At 42.8% G+C, this 16,497-nt stretch overlaps 1 long non-coding RNA gene across 2 annotated transcripts in view; it reads right to left on the reverse strand.

Moving 5' to 3' along the window:
* Nucleotides 1-10,359: 10,359 nt before the first annotated feature.
* The window catches only part of LOC129556444 (uncharacterized), a 30,457-nt gene continuing 24,319 nt past the window's right edge, over nt 10,360-16,497 (reverse strand). The window contains exons 3-4 of one of the 2 annotated variants that reach the window (XR_008686007.2): nt 13,462-13,854; nt 10,360-11,461 (exon numbers count right to left, since the gene is read on the reverse strand). This is a non-coding gene — a long non-coding RNA (uncharacterized LOC129556444). Of the gene's footprint in view, nt 11,462-12,968; nt 13,855-16,497 lie in introns of those variants that run through there. The other variant, XR_008686006.2, reaches the window with a different exon arrangement.

Genomic DNA, 16,497 nt, shown 5'->3' on the forward strand with positions numbered 1-16,497 from the left:
GGCAGAGGAACCAGAGATCAAATTGCCAGCATCCGCTGGATCATGGAGAAAGTAAGAGAGTTCCAGAAAAACATCTATTTCTGCTTTATTGACTATACCAAAGCCTTTGACTGTGTGGCTCACAATAAGCTGTGGAAAATTCTGAAAGAGATGGGAATACCAGACCACCTGACCTGACTCTTGAGAAATCTATATGCAGGTCAGGAAGCAACAGTTAGAACTGGACATGGAACGACAGACTGGTTCCAAATAGGAAAAGGAGTACATCAAGGCTGTATATTGTCACCCTGCTTATTTAACTTATATGCAGAGTACATCATGAGGAACGCTGGGTTGGAAGAAGTACAAGCTGGAATCAAGATTGCCGGGAGAAATATCAATCACCTCAGATATTCAGATGACACCACCCTTATGGCAGAAAGTGAAGAAGAACTAAAGAGACTCTTGATGAAAGTGAAAGAGGAGAGTGAAAAAGTTGGCTTAAAGCTCAACATTCAGAAAACTAAGATCATGGCATCTGGTCCCATCACTTCATGGGAAATAGATGGGGAAACAGTGGAAACAGTGTCAGACTTCATTTTTCTGGGCTCCAAAATCACTGCAGATGGTGATTGCAGCCAGGAAATTAAAAGATGCTTACTCCTTGGAAGGAAAGTTATGACCAACCTAGATAGCATATTAAAAAGCAGAGACATTACTTTGCCAACAGAGGTCCATCTGGTCAAGGCTATGGTTTTTCCAGTGGTCATGTATGGATGTGAGATCTGGACTGTGAAGAAAGCTGATCGCCGAAGAATTGATGCTTTTGAACTGTGGTGCTGGAGAAGACTCTCAAGAGTCCCTTGGACTGCAAGGAGATCCAATCAGTGCATCCTAAAGGATATCAGTCCTCGGTGTTCATTGGAAGGACTGATGTTGAAGCTGAAACTCCAATACTTTGGCCACCTGAGGCCAAGAGCTGACTCATTTGAAAAGACCCTAATGCTGTGAAAGAGATGGTTGGATGGCATCACTGACTCAACAGACATGGGTTTGGGTGGACTCGGAGTTGGTGATAGACAGGGAGGCCTGGCGTGCTGCGGTTCATGGGGTCTCAAAAAGTCAGACACTACTGAGCCACTGAGCTGAACTGAACTGTCTTTTTTGTTGCTATTGAGTTGTATAAGCCATTTGTATATTTCAGAAATTAAGCCCTTGTTGGTCCCATTGTTTGCAATTGTTTCCCAATCCATAGGTTGTCTTTTCATTCTGTTAATGGTTTCTTTTGCTGTTCAAAAGTTTATACTTTTGATTATGTCCCATTTGCTTATTTTTGCACATAACAGTTATTTTCAAATAAAACTGTAAAGGATGAGGTCAAAACACTTCCTTCCATTTAATTTTCCACTAAAACAAAAAAAAAATTGTGTATTTCAGCTCCACAGAAATATAAACATCTTTGAAATTTGTTTGACTTAGTAAAAAGTGTGCAGATAGCACACCTTTGTTGAATAGAAATACAACCATGACTCTGGGGGATTTAAAAATGTGCTAAAATTCTCTCCAAACATTAATATCAGTGAATTTGAGGATATTTACAGAAAGATAATGAGGGTATAACATTTCCCTCTTTTGTTAAAAGGTAAGCTTTATTCCTGCCAAAATGAATTCCTATTTCTCCCCAAAATTGTGTGTGTATGCGGGCATGTGTGTGTATGAAAATACTTCATTAACTACTGGACAGTAGTCGCATATACATTTTTTACATCATTGCCCCATTAAGGAGTTAAAAGTATATCATTTGTTTGCTTCCCTTTAGCCTTTAGTGTCTGATTACTAGGCCATAGAGCTTCATGGATAATAAAGGTGAAATCGCCAATGAAATTTTTTAAGGAAAAAAAAAAATCCAGCTAATGCCAAAGTTCTGAGAGTTCCACGTTGTGCAACAAAGCCACTGGCTTTGAAACAGTGCCACAACTCCAGCACCTTGTGCCAGATACTACATTTACTCAGGGTCATTTGGGCAAAAGTAATGAAAAATATTAAAGCAATGTTTATGTAGCAGATATGCAATATCAATCACGTTATGTACATTGGTGATAAGAGTAAGGATCGGGTTGTTTGGGAGAAATGTGACATTTTCTCTTAAGTAGTGGAAAATTACCAGCAGACAGTTGTGACTTCTCTACTTCTTTATCGTTTCGTTTCATTTTGTTTTTTTTCTTTTAATTCTATTTTTTTATTCTTTCTTCAAGCAGCTCCATTGTTAAGTATTATGATAGAAAAAAAAAAAAGTATCACCAGAAACCTTTTCGAGAAGTGATCTGAATTAAAAAAAGAAAAAAAACATGGTGATGAACTATAACTTATACACTGTCTAGTCTATTATTTCTATGATGAGATAAATGAGCTAAGTGTGTGAGCAATAATGATGCTCAGAAAATGCCTTACTAGTTGCCCTGAAGTAGAAGATCCCTATTCACGTCCTACCTCTCCCAGCCTTATTCTAATGACAAATTCTGTGCACGCATGCTAAGTTGCTTCGGTCATGGCCAGTACTATGCAACTCCATGGACTGTAGCCCAGCAGGCTCCCCTGTCCTCTTGTCCTCTTGTCTCCAGGCAAGAATACCAGAGTGGGTTGCCACTCCAGTGATTTCCTCTAGGGGATCTCCTCTAGAAGGTTTCTTCTAGGGGATCTTCCCAACTCAAGGATCAAATCCCCATCTTTTATGTCTCCTGAATTGGCTGGCAGGTTCTTTACCACTAGTGCCACCTGGGAGAAGCCTGATAACAAATTCTAAAGGCTTATAATTGCAAGTGAAAATCTTGCAGTTCTGCTTAGCTGCTGCTGCTGCTGCTAAGTCACTTCAGTCGTGTCCGACTCTGTGTGACCCCATAGATGGAAGCCTACCAGGCTCCCCCGTCCCTGGGATTCTCCAGGCAAGAACACTGGAGTGGGTTGCCATTTCCTTCTCCAATGTGTGAAAGTGAAAAGTGAAAGTGAAGTCGCTCAGTCATGCTTAACGACCCCACGGACTGCAGCCTACCGGGCTCCTTCATCCATGGGATTTTCTAGGCAATAGTACTGGAGTGGCTTGCCATTGCCTTCTCCAATATGGCCTAAATCCTAGATTCACTAATAGGTTCAAGTTGAGAGTTGTCTTGTGGCCCCAAATATAGTTTTTTTTTGAAACCCACTGAACTGTTGCTGTTCCTTAAACCCCAGCAATGCTTGCTCCATCCTAGTGACTAGCTTTGCTGTTTATTCAATAATCATTTAGTTGGGTCCTAACTCCATACCAAACTCTTGTGTCTACTGTCAGCAAACACTAGCCCTTGATACCTTATTTTCTATTCCCAAACTGAATACCATTCCCTAAAATAAAGGGCTCTCAATGCTTATCAATCCCCAGTCCAACCCACAGAAGCCTCAGTGGGTTCACATGGCACATATAAAAACAGTATTCTGAAGGTACTGAATCCCATCAGAGGAGCCAGAAAAGAATGTCTTCCACTGATAATAACAGAAACCTTTACCTATTTTTGAAGGGAATGAAATAGAACTAAGCTTACCGCCTACATCGTTGCCCTGGGCACTTCACACAGATTATCCCATTTAATCCCCAAGCAGATATTACACAGATCTTACAAACGGGAAAACAGAGCTCAGAGTCCAAACTCTGAAAAAGGAGTAACTGATTAAATCAGGATTCACACTGTTAACAGTCTAACTTCACAGCCCATGCTCCTTCCATGAGCACTATCCTGCCTTTCAAAAGAGAAGCCGAGGTCTAGGGCAACTATTGCTTGGGCTTCTAAAGGAGGAACAAAGAGAAATTATTCCTGCTATGGGCTGAACTGTGTTTCCTCAAATTCACATGTTGAAGTCCTGGACCCAGTACCTCAGAACATGACTGTATTTGGATTCAAAGCCTTTAGAGAGGTAATTAAGTTGAAATGAGTTAATTTCCCATGGGGGGTGGGGCGGCTATAATCCAGTATGATTAAAGTCCTTACCAGAAGAGATTAGGACACACTGAGAGACAAAAGGGACATGTACACATAAGAGTGTATTAAACACACAGGGAAGAAATGTCACACGAAATCACAGCAAGAAGGTGGCCATCCTCAGAGCAAAGAGAGAGAGGCCTCAGGGGAGATTAACCTTGTTAACACCTTGATCTTGGACTTTCAGCCTCCGGAAATGTGAGCAAACACTCTGTAAGCCGCCTCGTGGTTGTTCGTCACTAATAGTGTCTGACTCTGCAACCCCGTGGACTGCAGCATGCCAGGCTTCCCTGCCCTTCACCATCTACCACAAGCTACCTAATCCATGGTATTTCGCAATAGCAGAACTAGAAAACTAATTCATTTCCCATGTTAGGGAGTGTTGGACCTCCTAGCCATTCATGCAAGATGGGTTATTTTGAGGTCATGGTTGAACAATGCAATTCACCTTTTCTAGGCTTGAGATGTGATTTCTATAGAGCTTTCTAAATGACCAAATCAGTCTACTTTCTATTAGGTAGGTCTTCAAATACTTTCTTTAGGTACAGAAAAACACTTCAGTGGATGGGACTGAACATAGGGATAGAAAGTAAACATGACAGAGACATGAACAATAACCTGATATGATTGGCACCCTCCCAGTCTGGGAAAACTCAACTTTCTACCCCAAAGGTGGGGGTGTGGTAGGCTGGAGATTAAGCTCTATAAAAACTCAGGAACAGCAAGATTTAATAAGCTTCTAGATGAGTGAATAGATGAAGGTGATAGAAAGGTGACACACCCCAAATGGGCATGGAAGCTCCACACCCCTTTGCCTCACACCTAGTCCTACACACGTCTCCCATATAGTCATTTTCTGAGTTGTATCCTTTCAAAGTAAACCATCAAATATACGGGAAAACTTCCCTGGGTTCTGTGAACCATTCTAGCAAATCATCACTTGGTCAGAAGTATAGGTGGCAATCTGGGCTTGGCGGTTGACATCTGGGGTGGAGGCAGTCCTGTGGAATTGAGCCCTTGACTTGCATGATCTGATGCTATGTCCGGGTAGATAGTGTCAGAATCGAAAGTTAAATTTATAAGACATTCAGTCACTGTCCACTGAGATTATAGGCCACTAAGTCGGTGTGCACTGAGAATTGGAGAATTCCTTGGTGTGGGAAAAATCCACATCTCTGGTGGTGTCAGAAGTATTGAGAGTAGAGCAGAAAAATTAAGTTTTATCTTCAGTTCAGTTCAGTCGCTCAGTCGTGTCCGACTCTCTGCGACCCCATGAATCACAGCACGCCAGGCTTCCCTGTCCATCACCAACTCCCAGAGTTCACTCAAACTCACGTCCACAGAGTCGGTGATGCCATCCAGCCATCTCATTCTCTGTCGTCTCCTTCTCCTCCCGCCCGCAACCTTTCCCAGCATCAGAGTCTTTTCCAGTGAGTCAACTCGTCGCATGAGGCGGCCAAAGTATTGCAGTTTCAGCTACACTACCCTAAAAATACCCACGTACCAGAGGGTCTGCTACCAGCTGCATCTTCCACAACACTGAGACTCAGAAACTCACATTCTTCTGCTTCATCTGTGTGTTTTATTTAACTAAGCTGTAGGATAAAATATTTAATAAGTACCTCAAGACTCACTGACTTCTTCTACGTTGCATGTGTGTTTGCTAAGTTGCTTCAGTCATGGCCAACTCTTTGTGACTCTGTGGACTATAGCCCTCCAGGCTACTCTGTCCACAGGATTCTCCAGGCAGGAATATTGGAGTGGGTTGTCATTCCTTCTCCAGGGGATCTTCCCCACCCAGGGATTGAACCCACATCTCCTGTGGCTCCTGCATTGCTAGCAGACTCTTTATCGCTAAGCCACTGGGGAAGCCCCCTTCTTCTATATTACCTATCTTGATATGACTGATGCCTTTAAATTAGCACATTGGCTTTTGATGTTCTCTAAAGTGCACAGAAGGAGAAGGCAATAGCAACTCACTCCAGTACTCTTGCCTGGAAAATCCCATGGACAGAGAAGCCTGGTAGGCTGCAGTCCATGGAGTCGCAGAGTTGGACACAACTGAGCGACTTCACTTTCACTTTTCCCTTTCATGCACTGGAGAAGGAAATGGCAATTCACTCCAGTGTTCTTGCCTGGAGAATCCCAGGGACGGGGGAGCCTGGTGGCCTGCGGTCTCTGGGGTCGCACAGAGTCGGACACGACTGAAGCAACTTAGCAGCAGCAAAGCACACAGAAGTTGAACTGGAAAATCATTTTCCCCTCATCCTTCCGTTCCAATTCTCTAGGGTGGTGGAAGAATGATCTAGAGTCATTCAGTTCAGTTCAATTCAGTCGCTCAGTCGTGTCCGACTCTCCGCGACCCCATGAATCACAGCACGCCAGGCCTCCCTGTCCATCACCAACTCCCAGAGTACACTCAAACTCATGTCCACAGAGTCGGTGATGCCATCCAGCCATCTCATTCTCCGTCGTCCCCTTCTCCTCCCGCCCCCAACCTTTCCCAGCATCAGAGTCTTTCCCAGTGAGTCAACTCGCCGCATGAGGTGGCCAAAGTATTGCAGTTTCAGCTTTAGCATCAGTCCCTCCAATGAACATCCAGGATTGATCTCCTTTAGAATGGACTGGTTGGATCTCCTTGCAGTATAAGGGACTCTCAAGAGTCTTCTCCAACACCACAGTTCAAAAGCATAGAGTCATTACTACATGCTTAAAGTCTGTTTCCAAAAGACAGGGCAAATTACTTAGATATTGAAGAAGGTAGAAACCTTAGTCTCCTCCCCAGCCAATTGTTACAGGGGCGAGAGTTGACTTGTAAGCACACTTGCTGGGATTTGTAGGGCTTCACTCTGCCAAGCACAAGTGTGTTGCTCTCTGCCTGCCCCTGACCTGGGGCACTTCTCCTAAGTGTAAGCATGTAGAGCCTGTGGGAGAGGCAGAGGGGGCATGAGGGAGATGAGGAACAGAGGTCAGAGAGGAAAATCAGCCCTCAGTGCCATCAGCAGCTTGCTCTCCCTAGTCAAGGGAAGAGTTCCATCATGCACCATGTTCCTGGTCCCCTGGACAAGCTCAGTGGATATTGCCAGGGCAGCCAAGAAATGCTTCCATTCATAATCAAGCCCGGAAAGAGGACTCAACCCCTGAGAGAAATGCTTTTTCCCAGACTCAAAGGCAAACTGCCGGCCTAGTGTCTACTTGCACTAGGACTCAAACCTTTATTACAAATTATCAGTATCATAGTCTTCAGAAAAGCATGGTGGTGGTTAGTTGCTAAGTCATGTCCGGTTCTTGCAACCTCATGGACTGTAGCCTGCCAGGCTCCTCTGTCCATGAAATTCTCCAGGCAAGAATACTAGAATGGGTAGCCATTCCCTTCTCTGGGGGATCTTTTGGACCCAGGGATCGAACCTGGGTCTCCTGTACTGCAGGCAGATTCTTTACCAAGTGAGCTACCTTAAGATATGACTTATTAAAAAAGCACATTCCTTTATTAAAAAATCAGCTCCACCCATTATTCTTATTTTTGCTCCACCTTACTAGGGAATGAACTAACTTCTCTTTAGGCCCACAATGCATGAAGGTATCTCTAGCTGGTGAAGGAGACTCTCCCCACCCTCCTCTCTCTCCTTTGGCCCCTGGCCAAGACTGCTGGCAGGATCTGCTCAGTTACACCACTTGAGAAGTCACAGGAGAGCTATGTGGTGGCCAGTGCTGGAGGGCAGAGCAGCTACCCCTGACAGCAAACCCCAACCCCCACCAGCAGTCCCAGACATTCCATCTCTCTGGGAAATGCAGACAAGATGTTTGGGTGAGCCAGGTAAGGTGACGCAGAGAGCAAAGTTAGTCTTAAGTACATGGTTCTTCTTCAGGGAAGTCAGAAGAGGAATCCCAGGGAAGAGAGAGCACCTCAGTGGATGTGTGCTATGCTTAGTCACTCAGTCGTGTCCGACTCTTCAAGATCCCATGGACTGAACCGACCAGGCTCTTATCCATGTGGATTTTCCAGGCAAGAATATCGGAGTGGGTTGACATGCACTCTTCCAAGGGGTCTTCCCAATCCAGGGATCAAACACAAGTCTCCTACATTGCGGGTAGATTCTTTAACATCTGAGCCACTAGGAAAGCCCAAGAATCCTGGAGTGGGTAGCCTATCCCTTCTCCAGGGAATCTTCCCCACCCAGGAATCGAACCAGGGTTTCCTGCATTGCAGGTGGATTCTTTACCAGCTGAGCTAGTAGGAAAGTCCACCTCACTAGGTATTTATCCAATAATGGTAGAAAAATCTGCTCCTACTACAATTCTAAAAAAAAAAAAAAAGAGTTCTTTAGAAAAACTCATCCTCAAATGTATATGCTTATTTCCTTTCACACAACAGAAAACAGGAAAAAAAAAAAAATGTGAACGGACAAAATGACACCTCCCAAATCATGGAACATCTGAAAGTAGGGATTAAAAGGGGTAGGCAGATGGTCTTCTACTGTAACTGAGCAGGACCCTATGGGGCCTTCCCAGAACCAACTCCCCACTCCCCACCATGTACTCCACCTGCTCCTTGTCCATAGAGAAACTTTAACCTCCTAGGACTTCCCTGAGTCCCAGATAGTAAGTTTAATCAGAGAAGAGGGGGGAAAATGCAGGAAGAAAAGAAAACAAACAAGACAAAATAATAATACTTTAGCCATTAAACAAAGTCAAAGATCTTTAATTCCTCCTCACGGGCTCTGCAATGCAGGAGACCTGGGTTCAATCCCTAGGATGGGAAGATCCCCTGGAGAAGGAAATGGCAACTCATTCCAGTATCTTCGCCTGGAAAATTCCATTGACAGAGGAGCCTGGCAGGCTATAACATAAGTAAATAGCATTTAGTTAGGCTAAATAAAGGAGAAGGCAATGGCAAGCCACTCCAGTACTATTGCCTAGAAAATCCCATGGATGGAGGAGCCTGGTAGGCTGCAGTCTGAGGGGTCGCTAAGGGTCAGACACGACTGAGCGACTTCACGTTCACTTTTCACTTTCACACATTGGAGAAGGAAATGGCAACCCACTCCAGTGTTCTTGCCTGGAGAATCCCAGGGACGGGGGAGCCTGGTGGGCTTCCGTCTATGGGGTCGCACAGAGTCGGACATGACTGAAGTGACTTAGCAGCAGCAGCAGGTTAAATAACCTAAGTAATAGCATTTCATTGCACAAATTTAAAGACATTTTGCATCCATGGGGTCGCAGAGTCAGACACAACTGAGCGACTAACACACACATACACATAAGGGTAAAGAATCTGCCTGCAGTGCAAGGGACCTGGTCTTGATCCCTGGGTTGGGAAGATCCCCTGGAGAAGGGGATGGTGACCCTCTCCAGTATCCTTGCCTGGGGAAATCCCATGGGCAAAGGAGCCTGGTGGGCTATAGCCCATGGGGGTCACAAAAAGTCAGACACAACTGTGTGACTTTCACTTTCAAGGGCTCTAGATAATATTCTGAGCCATGTCCTTTGAGCTGTTTTGCAGATACTGAAACTCCCATCAGGTGCAAGAAGTTAACTATATGCTGCCCACAAGCCTGTGGACCCTAGATGGGTTGGAGCTAGCAGGTTGATGATAGTGACTCCTGATCACCTCTCCACCAACCAATCAGAATGTTCACAAGCTGATAACAAACTCCCCAAATCCCATCTCTCTCACCATGTCTTTAAAAATCTTTCCCTGAAAGCCTCCAGGAGTTGGGACCTTTTAAGCACTAGCTGCCTGCATTCCTTGCTTGGCAACCTGCAATAAACACTACTGTTTGTTTCACCACAACCCAGTGTCAGTAGATTTGCTTTACTGCAGGCAAGCAGACCTAAATCTGGTTTGGTAACGACTTTCCTTTCCCTTTTTTGGCCATGCTGCGTGGCACGTGGGATGTGAGTTCCCTTGACCAGGGATCAAACCCATGTCCCTGCAATCCAAACCACTAAGGAAGTTCCTATTTTCCTTTCTAAAAATGTCTCATTGGAGGGACTGATGTTAAAGCTGAAGCTGCAATACTTTGGCCCCCTCATGCGACGAGTTGACTCACTGGAAAAGACTCTGATGCTGGGAAAGGTTGGGGGCGGGAGGAGAAGGGGACGACAGAGAATGAGATGGCTGGATGGCATCACAGACTCTGTGGACATGAGTTTGAGTGTACTCCGGGAGTTGGTGATGGACAGGGAGGCCTGGCGTGCTGTGATTCATGGGGTCGCGGAGAGTCGGACACGACTGAGCGACTGAACTTAACTGAACTGAATAAGAACCAAGTATCTGGAAAGACAATAGAGAAAACAGATCGTATTCTCATCATAAAGAAGAGGGAATAAAATCTGGCGGTACCCATTGTTACTTACAGAAAAAAAATTTTCATTTAAAAATAGATTTAGCTTAAATACAAAATGCCTTACTATACCCTTTTTATAAATTAGAATCTAGAGCAAAAATAAGCAAATGGAAAATAATTTTAACAAATGTGCAGCTTAGGCTTTTACAATAATGTGCTGCTTTCTGTATAGCATACTATCCCTGCATTATCACACAAGAAAATTTAACCGAACCTGTGAAAAATGATTATTTTGATCTATTTCTGAAAAATAATGAATGACATTTGTTAACATTTAAAGCCGAATGTTAAATGCCTTGGATAAAATTGAACAGCAATTTAAAATTGATTATATCACCCATTGTTAACCATGATTTACAGTTGGCAATCCTATATACATCCAATAGCAATGGAAACTCCCCAAAGAGCCTAGACATGGATGGAAAACCCCCTGCACATGTGTATTAAGTAACATTTTCAAGTCATGCTACCCAAATGTATGTATTACAGTATGTTGGATGTGAATTTTAAACGATTTCAGTTTTTACAATTTTTATTTCTTTTTCTATGCTTCCTTTTTTAAACTCGTATATGTGTATTTTCCTTCCGTTTTAAAAATAACCTAAGTAACAGCATTTCATTACACAAATTTAAACAGTACCAGAGTCCCTCAGACAGTAAAGGAGATCAAACCAGACAATCCTAAAGGAAATCAACCCCAAACATCGTTGGAAGAATTGATGCTGAAGCTTAGCTCCCATACATTGACCACCTGATACAAAGAGCTGACTCTTTGGAAAAGACCCTGAAGCTGGGAAAGATTGAGGGCAAGAGGAGAAGGGGGCAACAGAGAATGAACTGGTTGGATGGCATCACTGACTGAATGAACATGAGTTTCAGCAAACTCTGGAGATAGTGAAGGACAGGGAGACCTGGTATACCACAGTTCATGGGGTCGCAGAGTCAGACACGACTTAGCAACTGAACAACAAGATTATACAACAGTAGAAAAGCAAAGTCCCCAGCAAGATCACTAATAAGACCAGAGTCTTCCATGCAAATGTTGGCTTTAGACTGCCTGCCTTCAAGCTCCTCCAACTCAGCTACTTGCTACCAGTGTGATGTTGGCATAGTTACTTCTACCTGTAAAAAGAGATAGATAAGAAGGTAAAAATCCTTTCTCAAAATGTTATGAGCAATTCATGTTGATATTTGGCAGAAACAAACAAAATTCTGAAAAGCAATTATCCTTCAATTAAAAAATAAATTCAAAAAAAATTTTAAAAATATGAGCAGTAAATAAAATCATCTACCTGAAACATATACTAGGTCCCCAGCTATACTTAAAGCCCAGTGAATACTAGCTTATTGACATCATCATCATCACCATCATTAGTATTATCATGTTTGATGGGCAACTACTTCAATGGTTTAATTTCATTTTCAAAGTTACTTCACTACTCCTAGTGACCTGAAGATCTCAGTTCACTTTCCCTTGACAGATCCTTAGACCTATTTCTGTAAAGTCACAGGAACCAAGTTCTGTGTATTGTAACTAAAGCCCAGGATAAATAGAAGCAGACTATTAAGACAATATCTGCTCTCTTTTCCTACTACCTCTTAGAATTTTCCTCTCACCAAGCATTCATTTCCTGTCCCTGAGAGTTCTATTCACAAATAGATTTTCCTGGACAATTCTGTCATAGATTAGAAAGGCTGTGTAAATACATCGTTTTCAGTTGGTATCCAATGGGAATTTACTTTCTCTGCTCCTCAAGTTCAATGTCTTCTACCCTCAGGAATCCAACCCCATAAATGCATTCACTCTCTATATTCCACTAGGGTCTCCACAAATTGCTCAATACTACCCCCTTCTTATAATCCCTTATAACTATGTAAGGTACTATAACACCTTGAAAAAACCTATTGCTGGCATTTCACCTTTGCTTCCTCATACCTGGCATGCCCTGACACTCCTCCAGTCTGCAGGTTGCAAACATGAGCTGTGTATCACAATCTATCCTGGTGTATGTTTCTACAATCAGTTCTGCTAGAACGCTTATTTTGAAAACATGAATTTGTTCCGACGTGACTGACAAATTAGGTAAGGCTGTAGCACAACACTAATTTTGTATTTGTGCCAATTTCATCTCCAGGCCAACACAGAAAACTGCACCTAGCTGAACTGAGCTTTGCACAAGTCAATAAAATGCACGCATGCGCACATCTCTTAAGAACAATGAACTCTACCTTTGCTGTTTAATTCACTGTTTCAACTTTCTCCCGGCTCCCCTGATAGCTGAGCTGGTAAAGAATTCGCCTGCAATGCAGGAGACTTGTGTTCCACCCCTGGGTTGAGAAGATCCCCTGGAGAAGGGAACGGCTACCCACTCCAGTATTCTGGCCTGGAGAATTCCATGGACTGTATGGGGTCGTAGAGTCCTACATGACTGAGTGACTTGCACTTTCATTTCCCAACTTTCTCCTTGTGCTCTTCCAACATTCCATCCGAGTTCAGGTAACCTCCCAATCACAAGCCGCAACCTTGCTGACTGGCAATCAGCCCCATGCCCTCCCTTCTCTTTCATTTTTCCCCCTTCTTTCCTCTCAGCCTATTTTGTGTGTTTCCTGTCTGTTCTCTGTTATTTTTCTCTTTCTCTTTCCCTTGGTCTTTTTCTACTCTCCTAACAAGTTCTCTTCCTCTGACACACAGAGTGGCAGCCAGGGGAACAAGGCAGGCATTGGAGGCGGGCAGTTGTAGAGCTCCACCCCCACAGACAAATGAGACATTTTCAGGGTCAAGCACCATATTTATTGTAATACTGGCATATTTCTTAACCATTCGCCATGGACAGAACCATGCTACCATGTTTATTATGTTTCTTCACATGTCACTGATGAAACTGTTGAATGTCTACTCCAGTACTAGCCCTGTAGCTTCTATTGCATGATTTCGCACAGTAAGGCGAGTCTTAGGAACACATCTGTTGGCTGGAACAGAATTGACAGTATCTATCTCCCTATGATCTATTGAGCTTTTATCAGAGTGTCAAAGAAATCCATCATTATTCAAAAAAGCTTAAGAACTATTGGTCTACAGGAGTTTCCTTCAACAGAAATGTGAGCCATATATGTAAATTAACATTTTTCAGTGGTATGATCACCAAAGAATTGATGTTTTGAATTGTGGTGCTGGAGAAGACTCTTGAGAGTCCCTTGCACTGCAAGGAGATCCAACCAGTCCATTCTAAAGGAGATCAATCCTGGGTGTTCATTGGAAGGACTGATGTTGAAACTGAAACTCCAATACTTTGGCCACCTCATGCGATGAGTTGACTCACTAGAAAAGACTCTGATGCTGGGAAGGATTAGGGGTGGGAGGAGACGGGGACGACAGAGAATGAGATGGCTGGATGGCATCACCAACTCGATGGACATGAGTTTGAGTGAACTCTGGGAGTTGGTGATGGACAAGGAGGCCTGGTGTGCTGTGATTCATGGGGTCACGAAGAGTCGGACTCGACTGAGCGACTGAACTGAAAAAGTAAAAAGAAACAGAAATTAATGAAAATAAGTTAATTTCAATAATGTTTATTTAACCAACTGTTGTCATTTCAATGTATAATACAAAAATGTGCAAATGAGCTAGTTCACCATCTTTTTTTTTTTTTCTTTCCCATACTAAGTCATTGAAATCTAGCATGTATTCAGGACATTTCAGCCATATGTGACTAATGGCTACTGTTAACAGAGAAGGTAGGTCTAAAGGAGTCTGTCTCTCTGATCAGAAAAGAATGAAAGGCAAAGAAGATGCTGATCATATAAATAAAGCAAAAAAGTAGCTTAGGTTAAAAAGGACCTGAAATAAATTTACCAGCTCTTATATGCATCCTAGTTTCATTTAGATCAATGCCTTGGCTGTGCCAAATTTTATGTGGTCAGTCCAAGGGTGGAAAAAATGCACATCCATTTAAGTACATATCTATTTGCTGGGGAACTCCTAGGGTATAAAGAGAGTTTTCTCTTTCCAGACTGCTTCTCCTGGACTATAAGGTTTATGAACACATGAGTACTCTTGGACTAAAAGTTCTTCTAACAGTAAAAACCATGGCTTTTAAAACCACTATCATGAACAAAACAAGAAAAAGAAACACATACAATTTTAAGTTGATTCATATAGGAATTCATATAGGACTAGCAATACACAAAGTATATATTCATAAAGAAGTCAATTCATAAATAAATAATTTAGACTTTCAGTGTGGAGAAGGAAATGGCAACCCACTCCAGTATTCTTGCCTAGAGAATCCTATGGACAGAGGAGCCTGGCGGGCTGCCATCTATGGGGTCACACAGAGTCAGACAGGACTAAAGCGACTTAGCAGCAGCAGCAGCAGACTTTCAATGAAAAGTTTTCTACATTAGTTGCTCTGAAAAATTGAGTTGATTATCATCAGCAAAACACACACATAGTTTTTGAAATTTTTCAGGGCAATTCATTCTTCAAGAGAAATACTATACAAAACCCAAATATGTAAAATCAAAGCTCCTTTCCCTCCTACTCCCTCATGTAGAAACTCAGGGGATTTGCTCTATAGAGCATATTGGAAAAAACAAATAAAACCCTAACATCTCTGCCATTTAGAATAACCTGGGTAAAATCAAGTTAAAGTTCTTCAGTTCAGTTCAGTTCAGTCACTCAGTCGTGTCCGACTCTCCGCAACCCCATGAATCACAGCACGCCAGGCCTCCCTGTCCATCACCAACTCCCGGAGTTCACTCAAACTCATGTTCATCGAGTCTGTGATGCCATCCAGGCATCTCATTCTCTGTTGTCCCCTTCTCCTCCCGCCCCCAATCCTTCCCAGCATCAGAGTTTTTTTCCAGTGAGTTAGCTCTTCGCATGAGGTGACCAAAGTATTGGAGCTTCAGCTTTAGCATCAGTCCTTCCAATGAACATCCAGGACCAATCTCCTTTACAATGGACTGGTTGGATCTCCTTGCAGTCTGAAAAAACAGTCCTGCATATAAGAAATTCAAAATATATCACCTGAAGTGACAGAACTAAAAATAAATACATAAAAAATTAGAGAACAGTTATGTGGGACTAATTTTAAATATAAATGTTCATTCAAATTTGATGGAGAAATCAAAAGCTTTTCAGACAAGCAAAAGTAAAAAGAATTCAAAACCACCAAAACAGCTTTACAACAAAAGCTAAAGGAACTTCTCTAGGCGGGAAACACAAGAGAAGGAAAAGACCTACACAACATAAAGCCAAAATAATTAGAAACTGGCAACAGGATCATGCGTGCATACGTGCTAAGTCGCTTCAGTCATGTCCAACTCTGTGCGACCTTATAGACTATAATCCACCAGACTCCTCTGTCCGTGGGATTCTCCTGGCAAGGATACTGGAGTGGGTTTCCATGCCATCCTCCAGGGGACTGCCCCACCCAGGGATCGAACCTGTATCTCTTAAGTCTCCTGCATTGGCACAGGCTCTTTACCACTAGTGCCTCCTAGGAAGTCCCAATGGGGGTTGCAGGGGGAGAGAGAGACAGTGTGTGTGTTAGCCGTTCAGTGGTGTCCGACTCTTTGTGACCCCATGCACTGCAGCCAGCCAGGATCCTCTGTCCATGGAGTTCTCTACGCAAGAATACTGGAATGTGTTGACATTCCCTTCTCCACAGCAGGATCATACATATGGATAAGTATCTTGAATGTAAATAGATTAAATGCATCAACCATAAGACACAAACTGGCTGAGTGGATGAAAACATATGCATGTATGCACTTCCACTTACCACATCACTCTACTTCATCCCCCAAATTGTGTGTAATTATTTTATATTGTTAGGTTAATCATGTTTCCATTATAGCTTGCAACTGTAATTATCTTTTATTTTTTGTCTGGCTATTTATTGTGAAAACTGATAAACATTTTCACTATTGTGATTTAAAAAAATGGTGAAAATCGCAAATTTTATATTGTATGTATTATCCCACAATTCAAAGAAGTTACGTAATATACTCAAACTCATTTAACTGTACACTTTAAAAGGGTGGATTGTATAGTATCTGAATTTATACCTCAATACATACATACACGTTAAGTTGCTTCAGTTGTGTCCAACTCTTCGTGACCCCAAGGACTATAGCTTGCCAAGCTCCTCTGT

Source organism: Moschus berezovskii, chromosome 13 (assembly GCF_049115385.1).
Source record: "Moschus berezovskii isolate FMDL1 chromosome 13, NW_MosBer_1.0, whole genome shotgun sequence".
In the NCBI taxonomy this organism is placed as follows: Eukaryota; Metazoa; Chordata; class Mammalia; order Artiodactyla; family Moschidae; genus Moschus; species Moschus berezovskii.